The sequence below is a fragment of the Myotis brandtii genome, unplaced genomic scaffold, assembly GCF_000412655.1.
Source record: "Myotis brandtii unplaced genomic scaffold, ASM41265v1 scaffold251, whole genome shotgun sequence".
Lineage (NCBI taxonomy): Eukaryota > Metazoa > Chordata > Mammalia > Chiroptera > Vespertilionidae > Myotis > Myotis brandtii.
The window spans coordinates 1,094,194-1,112,148 of record NW_005359516.1 but is presented as its reverse complement, the minus strand read 5'-3'; the positions used below and the strand labels follow the sequence as shown (position 1 = coordinate 1,112,148).

At 43.3% G+C, this 17,955-nt stretch overlaps 1 protein-coding gene across 6 annotated transcripts in view; it reads right to left on the bottom strand.

Moving 5' to 3' along the window:
- The window catches only part of EXOC6B (exocyst complex component 6B), a 524,781-nt gene that overhangs the window by 10,196 nt on the left and 496,630 nt on the right, over nt 1-17,955 (bottom strand). The gene's annotated exons all lie outside the window — the stretch shown is intronic.

Here is a 17,955-nt window from a genome sequence, read left to right as displayed (position 1 = left end):
AGGAGTCAAGGGGGGCGGGGGGGGGGGAAGGGACATTTATAATACTTTCAACAATAAAGATAAATTTTTTAAAAACACACCCCCTGCCCTCGCCCCAATGCCTGCAAAGATTCCAGGGGCCTGGGATCTTAATCTGTAGGAACTAAGATAAGACACACCGACAACTACCTCTCTTTCCCCTGCAGTGGTTCTCAACCTTCCTAATGCCTCGACCCTTTAATACAGTTTCTCATGTTGTGGTGACCCCCAACCATAAAATTATTTTCATTGCTACTTCATAACTGTAAATTTGCTACTGTTATGACTCCTAATGTAAATATCTGATATGCTATATGTGTTTTCCGATGGTCACGACCCACAGGTTGAGAACTGCTGCCTAGAGGCTATTTTCTTTGCATGTTTTTTTCTTGAACAGACACACTGAGTCCTGTAGAGATCTGTGCTCCCAAAGCAGGTGTGTCCTTGAAGTAAGCTTGATCTATGAAAATATGAGTTTGGACTTTCTATACATCCAGGATAATTCCTCATGATAAACAGAATAGACTATACTATGATTTCAAATAACATGCTCCTCTGGTGCACGTCACATATCATCTGACTGACAAAGTTCTAAACATGCTGCCTCTTTAGAACGCGGCTACTATGCAGAGCGCTGTGTAAAGAGAACAGCAATTCACAGAACACTGAACCAGGAGACGTTTTGTCCACGCCCTGCCTTTGACAGGATGAAACAGATCACATCATTATGTAGCATCTTTTCATGAAAACTGAGGCCTAGGTGCCTTTCAGGAGGCAGTTCAGCACCGCAAAACAGAGCCTGAGGCTGGTGGACCCCGGACTGACAGGGTGAGCACAGATAAACCAAATCTACTTTTCTTGTTCAGATATGGAATCACAATAGCTGTCGGCAGCTGAGGGCAGATCAAGAGCACGGTTGTGAAAAGTTCACTAGAAACACAGAATTGACTGATGACTCATTTGTGCTTACTGACCAAGATCTCCTCCAACTCCTTGTCTGGGTCATTCATTCAAAGAAGAGCATCTGCCTACCTTCCACGTATCCTCAGGAGCACTCCTGACACAGGCGAACGCAGGAGGAAGTAGAAAGCAGGAATTATTTTAACGAACCTAAGCTGAGTACTAGCGATGCATTGAGCTCTTCCGGGCACGTGAAAGGAAGAATGAGACTCTCTGGTCTTGGGGAACTCAGGCTGGCAAATAACAGTACAGAATGATGTGAGTACTCTAACCGGGCGCAAAGAAAGTTCAAAAGAAGGACATCCAAACCTGAGCCAGGGAGGTGGGGGTTACTCTAGGAATAAGCAAGACAATGAGCAAGTGGCAAATGGCCTCAGATACTAAGCTAAGGAGGTTGAATTTCAGCCTGGAAGTTTCTCTGCTTGTGTTCATCAAGGTTGCTATCTGCTTTCTTTGAGACTATGGGATGAAAAACTACAGCCACCACTTGTCTTTGTAAATAAAGTTTTATTGGAACACAGCCATGCTCGCTGGTGAACATGATTTAGGACTGCTTATGTGCTCTAACAGCTGAGTTTAGTAAAGACGGAGACCATATGGCCTGAAAAACATAAAGTGTTCACTATCCACTTCTTTACAGAAAAAGTCTGCCTCTAGATCCAGGCCAGGGAGGGCGGTGTGCTTTGAAACTCTCTTAGATGTAAGATATCTAGTATCTACTAACTAAGTAAAAAAAGGAAAGAAAATACCTAAGGGGGAGACCCTTCTAATTGTAAGGAGGTGGCAAAAAAGTCATTATCTTAACATGTGGCATCAGAATTGAAATGTGTTTGGGGAAATACCTTGCTTTGTAAGACCCCCAGGGTAGGAAAGAAGGGGAAGGAGCTTGTTAGTCTGTTTCTGGAGAGTGAATCTAAAGAGGGCAGAGGATACTGACATGAATGTGTTTGGGGAAATACCTTGCTTTGTAAGACCCCCCAGGGTAGGAGAGAAGGGGAAGGAGTTTGTTAGTGTGTTTCTGGAGAGCGAATCTAAAGAGGGGAGAGGACACTGACATACGTGAGAGGGCGAGGAAGGAAAGTCCTAGTGGTGTGAGAGCCCCAAACAGCTCTGGAGACCTGGGATGTCTGGTAAGGATCTGTGTAGCATGTGATATAAATCTCCCTTAAAAATCACCCCCTTAGTCCCAATTTTTAAACAAATCTACTGTGCTCTCAATTGCTTGGGTGAATTTATTTTTTATTTTTTGGTGAATTCAAAGGCACTGAGTTTCACACTAGCCAGCTGCAAACCTACACTGTGGAAATGGGAGCCCAGGGGAAAAGAAGCCCGGAGGTATCTAGGGATTCACAGCAAACTGAAAGAGGCCTGGGGTTTTCCACAGGCTACAGGCCGGGCTGGGGACAGGTCCCCAGTTCCTTTGGGTCTCTATAAGTTAAAATGAAAAGTAAGTTCTGCAATCACAGCCCCTCAGTAGGCTGGCTCTTGAGCCTCCCAGAAAGGCCTGACCTCTTCTTTTGCTCTCGGCTGAGTGGGGGCAAGGGAAGGACAGTGGTGGCTGTGCAGTTCGCGCTCCCCTCCCGCTCAGCTGCCTGGTGGGCGGAGGCTTTCCTAAGCTCTTGATCAGAGACCAACTGCACATCAGCAGCTTCCCCTGAACGTCACTCTGAGAAATATTTATTTGCCTCATAAATGTGGGTTTATAGGTTTGCTACCTAAACTCTTCACCTCTGAGACTACCTTGGTAAAGAGAAAGACAGGAGGCGTAAGGCTCTCCCATTGTATCAGCTGGTGCGGGGAGGGGGTGGGGGCGAAGATTCCCAAATAAAAACCTCAACACCAAGCATTCCTTTGTGTCAGAGGCTTCTGCGAGGCCATTGCACATGGATGTGCACACTGATGACAGCATCTATCCTGCTGCAGGGGCCAGAGGAAAACCTATGATCACACTGGGTGGTAACAACCCTACTGTGCATACAGGTTCAAGGGGAAGGTGGAGGTCTCTGCTCCGGGCTGACTGAGCTGCTCCTGGTGGGGTGGGGAAGGCAGGCAGTGTGGCCACAGATGTGGTCGAAGGAGGTCAGAGCTGCGGGGCAGTGTTCATTTTCTTTCAGCATATTGTGATTTGTTAAAGGTTCCTAGGTAAGTGGGTTAGAAACTATATTGTTGAATTTTTAACTAAACCCCCCTCCCTCTCTGGTTTAAAAGTGGTTTAAAAGCACCCCTGCAAAGATACCACGGGCTGAACAATGGGAATATAAGCAAAAGTCAAGAAAACGATGTTCTGAGTGTTCACACCTCTCAGTACCATGTGCAAGCTCTTTGTTGCCCACATTATAAAGTAAAAACAAGGAGTTAATCAGATATGATAAAGCCATGCTCCAAAGGTGAAATTATCACTATTTAAAATATGGTTTGTATCCACTATTGTGACTAGTGAACTTTACGTAGCCCAAGTATATACTGTGCCATGAAATAGTAGTGATAGTGATATGTGTGTGTACACTCCTGTGGGCATACTCACAAGCAGACTTTCAAAGGTAGTGGCAAGTTCTGTCTCTTAAAATGCAGTGAGGAAGAGGGTGTGGGGGGACTACCCTTTGGAAGTTATTCAGTATCTAGTCACAATTTCTTAATAAATTGTCAAACATACAAATACATTAGGGGTGAGTTCTCAAGATTTTTTTGCCAACAGTGATGATCAATCAAAAAAGTTTAGAGAGCCCTGGCCGGGTGGCTTAGTGGTTGGAGAATTATCCTGTGCACCAAAAGGTTTCGGGTTCAATTCCTGGTCAGATCACATACCTAGGTGGCAGATTTGATCCCTGATCGGGGTGTGTATGGGAGGCAACTGATCTCTCTCTCTCTCTCTCTCTCTGTCCCTTCCTCTCTCTCTAAAATCAATTAATAAAAAACATATCCTTGGGTGAGGATTTAAAAAAAGTTTGGGACACTGGTTAGATAATCTGCAGGAAAAACTTATCACAGATTCATAATGAAAATGATTTGGGTTCTCTTTTATAAATAAGAAATATCATTTGTAGGAAATTACTTCTTGCCTTATGTGAGTCATTACAAATCACAGCCCAGGAACTTTATGATAGGCATAAGAAAAATATCCAACATTAAAGGATAGTGAAGCAGGAAATATCCTTATATTCTGGGTAAGTTTACAATAAGCTAGAATCTCAATGGATTGGGAAAGGTGAATTTGAACTAAAGACTTAGTACTAGACAGCTAATTCCTTAAGACCCTTAGCCCAGTCAAATATGCATTTAAAATCTATTTTGTTCTGGATTTGAGGGACTGGAGAGTGAATAAAATTGCAACTCGGATTCCAGTGCCAAATGTTGGAACCAATCAATAAATCAATTAAAGAGCTATTGGATGATAAGTGGTTCTCAACCACCAAAAGATCCTTTTCTCCCCCCTCTATAAACTCCAAATTTCAAAAGGGTTCTGACTCCCAACAATTGTGTTAAGTAATGCTAGTTCCTAGGAAGGCCACAGTCTCAGCCCCATGGGGTTGGTGTATTTGCTGTTTCCCCTTCCATGAAATTTATTTCCTTCCTTTCAATTCGATTTTTCTAATTACATTTTATGTATCATTTCAATGAGCCACCTCAAGGCCGTTTTGGAAATAGGTGGGGAACAACTCTGATAAAAAGTGCTAATGAGCACAGCACCTGTGCTTGAGAGTCCGATGAAGGGCCAAGACAGTGAGTATGATGTGTTTAGAGCAAGGAAAGAGGAGAGAGGCCCAAAAGACGTAAAGTCCCAGTCAATAAAAAAGATGGGCACAATGAATATTAAACAGAGAACAGAACAGAGGGAATTTCAAACAAAGAGACTGGTGGGAGCCAAGGTGCGGAGATAGGAGTAGCTGAGAAGCGTTCAAGGGAAGAAGCTACTGGACAGTTCTTGAACGCGTTTAGAGCAAGGAAAGAGGAGAGAGGCCCAAAAGACGTAAAGTCCCAGTCAATAAAAAAAGATGGGCACAATGTATACTAAACAGAGAACAGAACAGAGGGAATTTCAAAGAGACTGGTGGCAGCCAAGGTGCGGAGATAGGAGTAGCTGAGAAGTGTTCAAGGGAAGAAGCTACTGGACAGTTCTTGAACACCTCCCTACCATGTAACAGATAATCAGCGAGCCATCTTACTCATCTGTTTCATGTAATCCCCAGGAAAATCAGCAGCCTAAGAAGTGGGTACCTCCACTTCACAGATGAAGAAATGAATGCTTAAAAAGGTAAAAGAATGTGCCAAGAGGAACATACTCAGTAAGTGATGCCATCAGGGCTTGGACCCAGGATAGCCTGACTCCCGAGACTGGGCTTTTCCATCTATGGCAGATGGCGAGGAATTGCAGAGAACAGCGCCATTCTTTTTATCTAACGGAGGAGGAAATGAAGGTCGGGAAAGATTCATGGTCATATGCAAAGTTACCATGAATGCGGCTGGAGCTAGAACAGAAACCCTGGACTTCGAGTCCACTTTCCTTTCTAGCAATTTAATCCGCTGGTGGAAAACCAACATCTATGAGAACAGAACACAGGTCTGATGCCTAACGAGGTGAAGAAGGAAAGGGATTTTGTTATGTATCCCCTATATGCTTTTATGTTTTTAATAGAAAAACAATATATGGAAATGTTTCATGTTTTCATATATAATATTGTACACAATATTCTGCAATTTGCTTTTTCCTTCAATATTGTTTTCAAGATCTATCCATGTTGATCCATGTGAACCTAGTTCATTGATTTTTGACTGCAAAATAATGTTCTTTTTTAGAAATATATTTTTATTTAATTTTACAGAGAGGAAGGGAGAGGGATAGAGAGTTAGAAACATCGATGAGAGAGAAACATCGATCAGCTGCCTCCTGCACGCCCCCTATTGTGGATCGAGTCCACAACCAAGGTATATGCCCTTGACCGGAATCAAACCCAGAACCCTTCTTCAGTCCGAGGGCCAACACTCTATCCACGGAGCCATACCAGTTAAAGCAATAATGTTCTTACTGTAGAAGCATACTTAAACATACTACAATGTATTTATTAATTAATTCAATGATGGGAATTTGGGTAATTGTGCTTCTGGCTGGTAGGGGAATCTCCGGAGTGCCTGTCTGTACCCACTCGGGGAGTGTAATGAGAAAGGAGAATCAGCCAATCTTTACCACCATGTACATTAGAAATTATGAAAAATGGCAGGTCACCCAGTGGACCAACGTAAATACCCCCTACATTTTATACCACAACAAATGATACAGAGAAAACTTAGATGGCTAGGACAGGAAAAGACTCTCAATGAGATACAGAAAGGAAATCCAAATATTCTTGAAAAAGAACATCCACAGGAATGAAGGAAAAAATGCAGTAATGCTGACCAGAATTAAGATAAAACACAAAATATTTCTCCTCTGAATAGTAATGTCAGGAGATTACATCCTAACATTACTATTGAGCCCTTGAGAATGGATCAGGAAGTTTCTACAGACTTTTCAAAGCTACTTGAGGTTGCCCAGAGAAGGGCAAGCTCTGCTTCCATACTATTCTCCTCGATTTCCTTGAATCTGAATAGACCATCTCTGAAATTTTCCAAGTAAATTTCATATATTATAATAGCGTTTGAGTTGAGTGGGAAGAAGAAATTATGAGAATAAAGAAATCTTGTGTGAGAGTTTGATGCCATTCTTAGAGATCCTAGGATGGAAAAATTTCTCTTATTCTGCACAGATAAGCCCAATCTTCTAATTTCTTGTATGGCCAGAGCAATAAGGACTTTGGTCTCTAATGGTATGGGAGCCTTTATCCAACACTAGGCTTTTGTGTTTATTATCTCTGGTTATAGTATGGCTTATGAGGTCTCAAATAACTCATTATAGTTTTCTGACTCAGTTTCTCAATCAGTTATATGAATTGGTTAAAAACATGCTCCAATTTATTGTATAAGGGTATGAAGAGACATGTAGTAAAGTGAAAGCACTTACAGTTAATACTATTATCACAGGGTATCATTAATATTCAAAAATATTTTTAAAAAGCAACCAAACATTACCCTTCATGAACTTTGAAGCAACAGAAATTGTCTGACTTTTGCTCATTGTAGACCGGAGCCCTGGACTCTCATCCAAGTTACAACTCCCTTCTCCCAACCTCGGAGCCATCATGTCCATATTCTGTGTTAGCCATCTGGATATTCTCCAGATTAGATTTGTCCATGTGGCTTGTTCCCTGGAAGATGAGTTCCTTCAAGGGCCAGATCATAAGCAGTGTTTGGTTTTGTTGTTTTTTTTTGTTGTTGTTGTTTTGAGGAGACCATTCACAGTTGAAATACATGAGCAAACTGTGGGAAAAACAACCTATTCTTTTACCTGAGATCTCGCCCATGTCTGCAAGAAAATCACCTAAAAGTAGATACCAGGGTACATTGGCCAATCACCATCATGTTGTTTTAACCAGTCCCCTTGACTAGTTCTCTTGGCTGGTGTCATTCCTGAATTGAAGGTGTCCTCATAGCAGATAAATCTTCCCAACACCTTCCCGTCCCCTTTTATGAATCTCAAACACTTTACAACCTGGGGCTGGTGGCAGAGAGTGGTGGGTTTAGGAGATCCTTAGTTACAAAGAGGAATGGTGTTGAGGCATATCGCCTCATTCTGTGTAGGAGATGCAGTCAGTTCAGGATTTCCATCGTTACGTACTTATGTGTCCCTGGGCAAGATACTAAGTGGAAATAATAATGCCTAATTTAGTAGTGCCTAGCACAGCATAAATGCTCAGCAAATGTTTGTGATGATGATGATGATGATGATGATGAATAAGAAGAAAGTGACAATGAAGCTGACCAACTCATTTCTGCCTTTGCAACTTCACTCATGCTGTTCTCTGATTTGGAATGCTACCCTCATTGTTTTGACCTATCCAGGTCCTTCCCATCCTAAAGGACCCTTAAGAAACCTTCTTCAATCAGCTCCAGGCACAATACCTCATTTGGCAGTATCACAGTCTATCTCATCCTAATTATTTCTTATGTCTGGCCTCCCCAAGGACATTGTAGGCTACTTCAGGGCAGGATCTTTTTATCTGCTTTGACCCAGCATGGGTCTGAGCTCACGTGAGCTAAGAAATATCTGGTATCGAGCACAGTCAAGAAGGTTTCTATTTCCTGGTCACAGAGTGGTACCAAGCACAGTACAAAGGGAATTCCACAGCTGCACCTTCTTGGCTGATCAAATCCTCTGGACTTTATCATCCCATGTTACTAAAATGGTCTTATGTCGGCTGAAGGGGTGGAAATGAGTAAGGGGTTCTAGATGCTGGTTTGAGATTTACCACTTGCCATGTATAACTCAGTAAGCAATTATTCCTGCTCTAGATATCAGGGCACTAATTATATTTCCACACTCCCAAGAGGTCCGTAGAGGTACAACCGAGGTGTGTTCCTCAAGCACGTCGGTACTGGCCCGGGCACTCTGGACTGCCATGGAATTGGGTTTAGGGCAGATGAGAGTTGGTAAAAAAATTATCATGGCCACTGCTATTCTGTAAGCCACCGACGCTCAGGATATGGACCCCATTCTGCTCATACACGCTTCCTCTATAAGCTTCTGGAATTCTCTGACCTTTGAAAATGGGGTGGGAACCACAGGTCAGCCCAACAAAGGAGGGGAACTTCTGACAAGGTTCTAACCAGAACTGTCTTCAGCTTTCTCTGGTACCAGCAACATCCTTCTCCTTCATCTTCCTGTCAGGCCGGAGCATAGGCACTCTGGCCCTTCAGATGATAAGCACCTTCAGGGCTGTGGTGTTTGTCTCCTTAGTGCTTAGCATGGTGTGGTGGGCAGAAAGGGGCTCAATAAGTGCCTGCTGACTGATGGTTGTGAGGAAGCATCGCAGGAGGCCAGCGTCCCGGAAGGCCCTGAGAGCATCGCAGCAAACCCCTCTGCCTAAGGTCTTCTCCAGGGCCTTCCCCCCCGGCATTCCCCCCAGGCTCCTTGCTAATCTCTGGGGCAGCAGGACCTGCCTCCACAAGGTGCTAGTCTCTGCTTTCTGTTGGTGTTTCTCCATGCTCTCCAAAAGGCGGAGAATTGGTGGAAAGGCTCAGCCACAGGATATTGGACTGTTTACAGTTGGCCAGGCCAAGATTAGCATGAGCACAACATATGCCAAGTTCATTGGAAGTTACATTTTCCCTTTGTTTACACATTAAAGGGGAGAAGACCAGAAGGAAAAAAAAAAAAAAAAGCAGGTGACCTCCTGGTAACCTCGCCCGTCTGCAAGAGGCTGCTGCCCTCACCTCTGAATGAACTTTCAGATTATCTCAGACAAGATTCACCTTGCGCTGAACTTGTACGCCTGCTCTGAAGCCCCCAGTCACGTAGCTGTGATTAAACATTACAGAGTGGCCATAAATTTACAGAAGTATTATTGTGGCTTGCTTTCCTCTTTCTTCTTTGGGAGAGGAAGAGAGCAATGGGTTTAGGGTGGGGGGAGCTAAAAAAAGGGAAATGTAGTCAAACAAACAGTTCCTTTTCACAGTTCTGAACAAAAGAGAAAACATTGCAGATAGGTGTCCCAGAAAGAAGGGGAAAGAGATTTGGCCATGTGAGAGGAATTAAAGTTCTAGAAGACTTCAAAAGCCCCAAACTCAACAAAATAGCCGCGATGCTCTGCTCCCATTTCCAGGCAGGTGAAAGCGGACCTGCTCTGCCTGCCCCGGGCCTGTGTGAAGGGTGTCCCTGCAGCAAGACTTCTGCCCGAGAGAGTGATGCTCACCCCTGGGTTTGCTCTACAGTATGGGGCAACGGACAGGGAAGCAGGCAGGGGAGAGAAGGTTGCAAAACACAGTTTGTTTTGTTCTTTGAGCTGTGTGAGCGAGGAGGACGCCCTAACATCTGGGACATTTAAAAGGAGATTGGACAAAGACTAGACCGTATTCTAAAGGAAACACCCTGAAGCTATACCCAGGAGACTGACCAGATGACCTCAGAGCATTTATTTCTATGATTCACTGTTTTATACTTAAAGTGGGAAGAAAAATGGATATTCCACTTAAGTAAAGTTTGCTAAATCCTCTAGGATTCCAAAGCCAAGATACGCCTGCAGACGGCCTGTGCTGGTCATTAAACAATGAGACCTCTATAACCAGAAAAGGCCACGGAGTGCTCTATGTGATCCAGACGAATTGTAAGAAGTGGTCAGGAAGCCAGACTGAGGTGACAGGCTCTGGCCAGCAAAGCCACCTTTGGAAAGGAGTCATTCGGTCTCTGGTTACCCTATGGCAGTGACAGGGGTGCTAAAGAGGCTCATTGTTTCTACAGTTGGCAAGGCCTCGTCCATAAACGTAGCAAAGCCCAGAGTCCATCACACAAGGAAAGCAGCCGATGGCTTAGCTCAGCTCCTACTCTCGGCAAGTCTCTCACTTCTTGTACGAATCCGCCAGGAGTCAGAAACAGCCCTTTGGAAATGCTCAGGCATTGCCTCTGATACACTGAGTTGAGCCAGGAAATGAAATGTCCATGGAGCTGGGACAGTCTAGGGAATGTCTATGTTTGCCATGGAAGTTCTGAAGTCACCCTCTGGTCCCAGGGGGCAACCTGTTTCCAAAGTCCTAGTTTGGACTTGGAGAAGAAAAAGAATGGGTTCTTGTCTCTCAAGATGAGTTCTGTGTTTGGGGGTAAGTCCAGGAATGTGAACATATGGAGGCTGGGATCTGAGACTCATGGGAAAGCTGTGAGAGCACGCAGGGGGCTGTACTAACGCGGACAGCCTGAAATCAGGCCAACAATCGCTCAACACACAGGTACCAGCCAAGGGCAATGAGACAGACTCAATAGGGCAGCCAGGAACCAGGAAGGCATACACAAGAGGAGGAAAGGCAAATATGTACCAAGAGCTAGAAAACACAAGATTAGATTGTTGGGTGGAAACTTGGGGAGAGGGGAAAGCATAATAAAAGTTGCAATTGTTGAGAGCTGAAAGTGGGCCAGGCACTGTATGAAATCAAGTGCTGTAGGGCACTGTCTCATTTAATGTTCATCTAAGAGGAAGATACTATTACTATGCCAATGTTAAAGATAAGGAAATTGAGGCACAGGACAATTAAGCAATTGCTCAAAACCACACTGTAATAAGGAAGTCAGAATCTGAACCCAGGCCTATCTGATTCAATGCATTTTAAAATATGAGAGTAAATCTGGAAACTAAAGAGAAATATATAAAAGTTCATGCTGGTCAGATTGAATGAAATGTCCTCTTCCTTTTCCTACCATCCTTCAAGCGCTGCTTAAGTGCTCATCTCCTGTAGGAAACCTTGACTACTACTATCAGCTTCTGAGATTTATCCTTTCTCTGAACTCTATTTGTCTTATTGTTTATGGGGCACAGGAAGCACTGTATCACAACTTTTCTATTCTTCCAACTGTTTGTCCCTCACAACTGAACAACTGATTATGTCAGTAAACTAGATGCTGATATAGAAAGAAACCTAAGTGTTTTGTTTGTTACCTCCCAGAATAGAAAGTCAATTCTTTGAGGCCTGAGGTCCGAAATGCCTAGTTCAGCAAGGGACACACAGTGGGACCTTAGTATATTTGTGACCAAATTCCCAGAAACCAATAAAAATCCCCCAAAGTACACAATAAGGAAGCATTTTCTAATGAAGAGAGTTGTTCATTAGTAGAATGTTCTAGAGTGGAGGATATAGGAATATGGATATGAGAGTAGACTGGGCCCTACTTCTTTTGTGTATAACACCCCCCCCCCCAATAAGTAGCTTTACCGTATTATTTCTTTATAAAAACAACATATGCTCTTTTCAAAAATAAACTAAAAATTAAAAACCTCTTTAACTCAAAAAAGGATAGCAGGGAACCTATCACCCATAATCTCATCTCCCAGGGATAATAACTGCTGATGATTTGGTATCTTGCATGCTCTTAAAAGCTGACTATTTTTCAGTAAGAAAGCACAAAATCTTCTACATTTTAAAGACTCTATAGTGTCTATTTTTAATGGCTCTATACCATACGAAGTCGAACAAATCCCCTACTGGTAGATATTTTGTGTTGGTTTTTTTTCCCTCCAATCCTTCACTACTCAATGTCTTGATGAAATATTTGCAAATACATCTTGGTGCATTTCTGCAATGGCTCCCTTAGGAAATGACACAAGCTGCACTACAGTACAGTGGTTTAAAGTGTTGACTCTCTAGACAGCCTAAGTTGGGTTCCTAGCTCTTCCACTTACCTGCTTTGTGATCATGGGCAAGTTATTGAACTTCTCTACAATCCAGTGTTATCATCAATAAAACAGGAATAAGTAGTACATATATCATAGGGTTGCTGTGTGGATTGAATATGTTAATTCATGTGAAGCTTTTAGTATCGTTCCTTTCAGACAGTAAATGCGTGGCAAATGTTAGCCATGATGATGTTGATGTTGATGATGACGATGACTGATAAACTCCTGGAAGCACGATTCTTGGTTAAAGCTTTTGGTACCCATTGATGAACTGCCCTCCAGAATGGTGTCTCAATTTACTCTCCCATTAGCAGGAATCAGAGTGTTTTTGAATAGAAAAACCTGAACAGAGCCGGCATGAGCATCTTTCAGAAATGCTAGAGGGGCTATCTCACTAAGCCAGAAGCTTTATGATCCCTGTCTACCTCATAGTCCCATGCTTCCTTGCCCTCTTTCTAAGTCATATACGTGTAATGAAAATCAGGAGAACATGTGGAAAAACTTGGAACATTTTGAAATAAAATGTTCTAAGGCTCTATCTAACTTGCATTTAGATAGTGCTTTGTAATTTGGAAAATGTTTTCAATCTTTTTGGCACAAACACCATCTAACTTATTGGTTATGAAAACCTATACTTTCCAACTGGGACAATTAAGGAATGATTAGGTTACAGAATAACTGAAGGGATGCCAGATCTCATCTTAACCTGTTTCTAGATCAGATCTTAAGACCCAGCCTTGCACCCAGGCTGCCTGCACCATTCACCTCACCACTGTCAGATCAAAAGCTCTCTAAGGTTCTCTTTTCTTCCACTGTCACTACCAAGCATTCAGAAGTTTCTTCTCTTTGGATTTTACTTGCAACCACAGCTATCTATCTCCACTCTCTAGTAACTCTTATATCAAATGAACACACAGGCAGGAATTAAGGATACAATCTTGTTACCTGAAGTAGCTTGAAATAGTTGTCTCTCACGTCATCAAAGGTGAGCATTTACTAGAATTTGATAGTGAAAGTTCCTTAGCTGTTTCTATCCTACTTCTCCCTGGTCCGAAAATCACTGAAAAAATACCCTCCTTCCTTAATTTTTCAGGTTTCTAAAGAAGCAAAGCTCAGCCTAGTGTCTTTAGGACTTCCCTGCATTCTCCATCTTAGCACCGTCCCCTGCTAATAGGAAGTGTGAGTATTTCACTCTATTGGAAGCTATACATGTTTCAGCCACAGACCCAATGCAGATACATGCTCACAGCAGGAAAGAACAAGTGGATCACTTAAAAAATGGGCTCTAGTTACGTTTCTGATCATTACATCATCTGCCGAAGTAAAGGCTTCTGTCACATGGGAAATGAGCACTATAATCTGTGTCCTGATGTTACAATCAAGACAAGTGTACCGGTAATAATACAATTGTGGGAATTTGAATACACTCTTACCAATGACCACAATCAAGGCAGTCCCTTTTTCTTAAAATATATGGTACTTATTTTGGTCTTCAGTGATAAAATTTTCATATTCTTCCTCTTTACATTCAAATATAATGCACCCAATGCTGCTGCTATGTATGGATTATGCAGGCATAACTTTTAAAAACCTACTGTATACAGGAAGGTTTCCTTTTGATGGGCATCTGTAGCAGTCACCTTCAGATGTGTTGTTCTTTTGGGTCCTAAACCTTTGCTTGTTCTCAGCCTCCTCCCTAGTTCTCTCTGGTTTGTTTCCAGACAGGATTTTTAGGCATCTGATCAATTACCGTGTATGTGAGATGCTAGGAGGACTAAAAAGGAAGGAGAAGATACTGCTTCTGCCCTCAAGGAGTGCAGAATTTAGTTGGGGATCCAGACCAACATCTTGAAGTCAATAAAAGTACCATTTTTAGGGATGGAATTTTGTTAACTTTGCATTAATGCTAAATAACATGAGGATATCAGTGTGTGGTAAGGTATGGATCCCCACAGAAGGTTTAGAACAGCGGTTCTCAACCTGTGGGTCGCGACCCCTTTGGGGGTCGAACGACCCTTTCACAGGGGTCGCCTAAGACCATTGGAAAACACATATATAATTACATATTGTTTTTGTGATTAATCACTATGCTTTAATTATGTTCAATTTGTAACAATGAAATTGGGGGTCACCACAACATGAGGAACTGTATTAAAGGGTCGCAGCATTAGGAAGGTTGAGAACCACTGGTTTAGAAGGACAAGCAGTGGACAGTGACAATGTCTTATTCATACTGGACATCCATGTCCTAGAACAGTGCCTGACACGTAACGGACACCCAATACACATCTGTGGGACACTCCTCCCTCTCTGACCTGCCATCTATGGCAAAGCTAAGGGACCAGGTGTTTTCCAGGCCATCTGCCTTCCCAAAGGGCCCCAAGTCATTACAGTTTCCATCAGGTTGTGCAGTTTTCTGGCAGCCGCCCCAGAGGGGCTCTGCCTCAGCTAACAAGGCAGTGTATGCTGCTTCTCTGGGGACAGTGTCCCTGGGAGCTTGGTGTGCACATCTAACGAGACTGGATTTTCTGGTGGGTGGGGGGAAGCAGCAAGGAGGTGATGCAGGTCTGCAGGGGTGAACTTGTTTCCTCAGCAAAGCAAGCGCACGCCCCCCAATCGACACCCCGCGGCTCTCCCCTTTATCAGAAGTCTCTGCTCAGGGGAGGGCATTGCTCCATGAAATCTCTGATACTACGGCTGGGTTACCAGAGAGCACTTGTTTACAAGGGCATTTCCTCCAAGTGTTTTCACTGAGCACATATTTGAGGGTGAGGATTAGGAAAGAGCCACAGGCTGGGTCAAGTGGTATTCGTAGAAGGGAAAACACCCCCTCTCTGCCCTCTCCAGGCAGCCACAGCTCCCACTTGCCAGAGCTGAACCCGGGAAGCGGTACCGTTTTACTTTCCTCCCGCTGCCCCTGAAATGCTTCCTGTCTGCACCAACTGCCTGGGCACCTGAGGTTCATCCCTCAGTGGACCAGTCTCATGCCCGCCTTGAGAGAGTCAAATACAGATGTGCCAACAGGTGATACTGGAAAAAGCCATTCTAGTCCTGGACTCAATTTCTCCATCTATAAAATGAAACTCCAGAGCTAATTGATTTATTTTTCTTAGTTTTAGAAATTATTTATTTCACTTAAAATTTTCACTTTAAATGCAAAATAGCTGATAAAAAGAAAAAAAACACGTTGAAAAACATATACTGACTCTTTGCCCCATATAGACACATCAGCCTTTGGAATTTGCTTTTAGGTAATTAGGTAAAAAATAAAAACAAACTTAAAACTATTATTTCTCTCCAAAAGAAAAAGTTGAGGTACTTATTTAACAGATGTGTGATCTCCATCCAAAAATGGTTTCTCTATTAATTAACAGCCTTGCTACATGTGGTCCCAATCCGTTCCTTCTAAAGCAGATCTTTGTTTAAGCACATGTTCATAAAACTGACAGTGTTCCTTAATAATCATTGAGGTTACAAAATAATATTGAATGTCAACTGTAATTGAAAAAAATAAAATAAAAATTAGCAAGTTAAAAATAATCATTAAGGTTGCCATAGAAACACACGGGGCTAGCACCAGACCTCACAGCGGATATGCTGCTGGGAGGGCCTTTAGGGGACGCTCAGGAGAACCCGAGCCAGCTGGCCTTCCAGCCACAGCCCTGCTGCCCACACAGGAAAGCTGGGTTCTGCGCTCATGGTCTGAAGGATCAACACTTGCCCCCGCTTCTCCAAATTAAGATAAATTTCTCACCAACTCCACCTGGAGCTGGATGCCAGACTCCTCCCCAGCTGAGTCAACCTTAGAGGAGGGAATACAGCTCAGCACCAAGCAGCAGGGAAGACATTCCTGAACATTCTGCAGGAGACCCACAAACCATCATCACTCCCCGCCTGCTCCACTGGGCCCTGTTCACCACCAGGTGGACTCCCACCCAGTCCCAGCAGCAGATTCCACACCTTGTAATGTGTTTCCTGCCCCCACCCTCTCCCCAGGAGAGCAGGGACATCAAGACAAAGTGAGCCCAGAGCCTGGCAGGAAACCACAGGGACTTGGGCTCCATCAGAGCAAAGGGCTTGCTGAGTTACCAACGGCTTTGTTGACACAGCTAATGCCACCCCTTGACATTTGAAAAACAATAGTTTATTAATGCTACAAGAATTAATGACCACTTTAGACCTTGAACCAACCAGCATATTTTTAATTTTTTCAACCCAGCAGGATAAGCTGTCATATTTAATATAAATTGTCACCATCCCGACATTTCACATCTGGCTGTGTGGCAGACTGCTCCATGCATTGGGTGAGTAACATCATGGATGAGGATAAAAGGCAGCACATGAGCTGCAGAAACACAAGCAAGAATGACCACGGACCATGGGCACTAACCATAGATTCCAGGACAGAGAAAGCTTAGGGTGTATACCTGTGTACTCTGAGCAAAGCCCACAACCCAGAGAAGACGAATATTGTTCCTTCCTTTACACTAGCTTATAAAAGTGTGAAGGGGAAAAAAGCCTCTTCAATAATAATTTTTTAAAAAGGCAATAATTTCATTACAATAATAATGAAAGCAATAGCAAGTTGGAGATGAAAGCTGCCTTGCTCTCAGCACTCATGAGCTCCCTGGATTTCACATCTTCCACTAGCACGTCTCCTTCCCGGCTTTGGTAATATTACATATGGTTAAAACCTTTATAAAGAGTTAAAGAACCACGGGCAGAATCACCCTTTCTCATGCAGAGTCTCACTTTTTTTTATATTTGCCTTTGACAGTACTTTTGCTGTTCCCAAAGAAACTTTATAGAAAAAAACCACACACCTGAGACAGGGTCTGAAACTTGACAGACAAAGCCAGCAATGACAACACTGCTTGCCCAAGATAGTAACAGCTTGAACCCAGCAAACAGTAAATAAAACCCGGTCGTTTTGATCCTTTGCCACCTGTCTGGTTGTTTTTCTAAAAGGGTACAGAAAAGTTTGTGGTCTGGTAAATTTTTGGTCTGTGGTTACACAACTGATTTTAATCACAGCTTCATTCTGGGACACCCCGTGGTACTTGAGGGCACTTGTCTGGGTAACCACTCTCATCACTCAATTGTCAAAGCCTGGACAGAAGAGTGAGCTGAAGTGGGCTAGTCTCAGAGCCATGGCTAGACATTTAGCCGGAGCTTCAATACCAGCTGAATGGAATCAAATTCAAGGAACTAAATAAGAGGAAGGCACCAAGGGGGATTTTTAATGAATCTTCCTCCTTCTGATAAGCAGGGCCCACGGCTGTCTGGATGGGGATTTTCAACGGACCCCGCTCAGTGGTGGGGGGCCAGCTTCCCAGCATCACCCCCAGAAGCTGGACATCGTGTCCTTCACAACCCCTGGGGGGAGCAGGCACAAGCTGCTTTCCCCTAAATTAGAGGAGAAGCAACAATTTTTTTTTTGTTTTTACTTTTTAAGACAAAAACAAAATTTAAAATGAAACCAGAGTCTCTTCTCTATTCGGGGAGAATAATTTTTTCTCCTCCTCTTTTTCACTTGACTCAGTTCTGTGCCAAAACAAAGCGACTGTGCTTCTCCCCAAGTTATTTACATACGGATCCTCCCTCTGCTAATACGGGATCGTCCACCCTATCAAGAAAAAATAGTCAGCACTACTTTAAAAGCCACATTAAAATACATCCTTGCCAGGTTCTTCTGTCTTTTCACATGAATATTTTCTTCCCTCCTTAC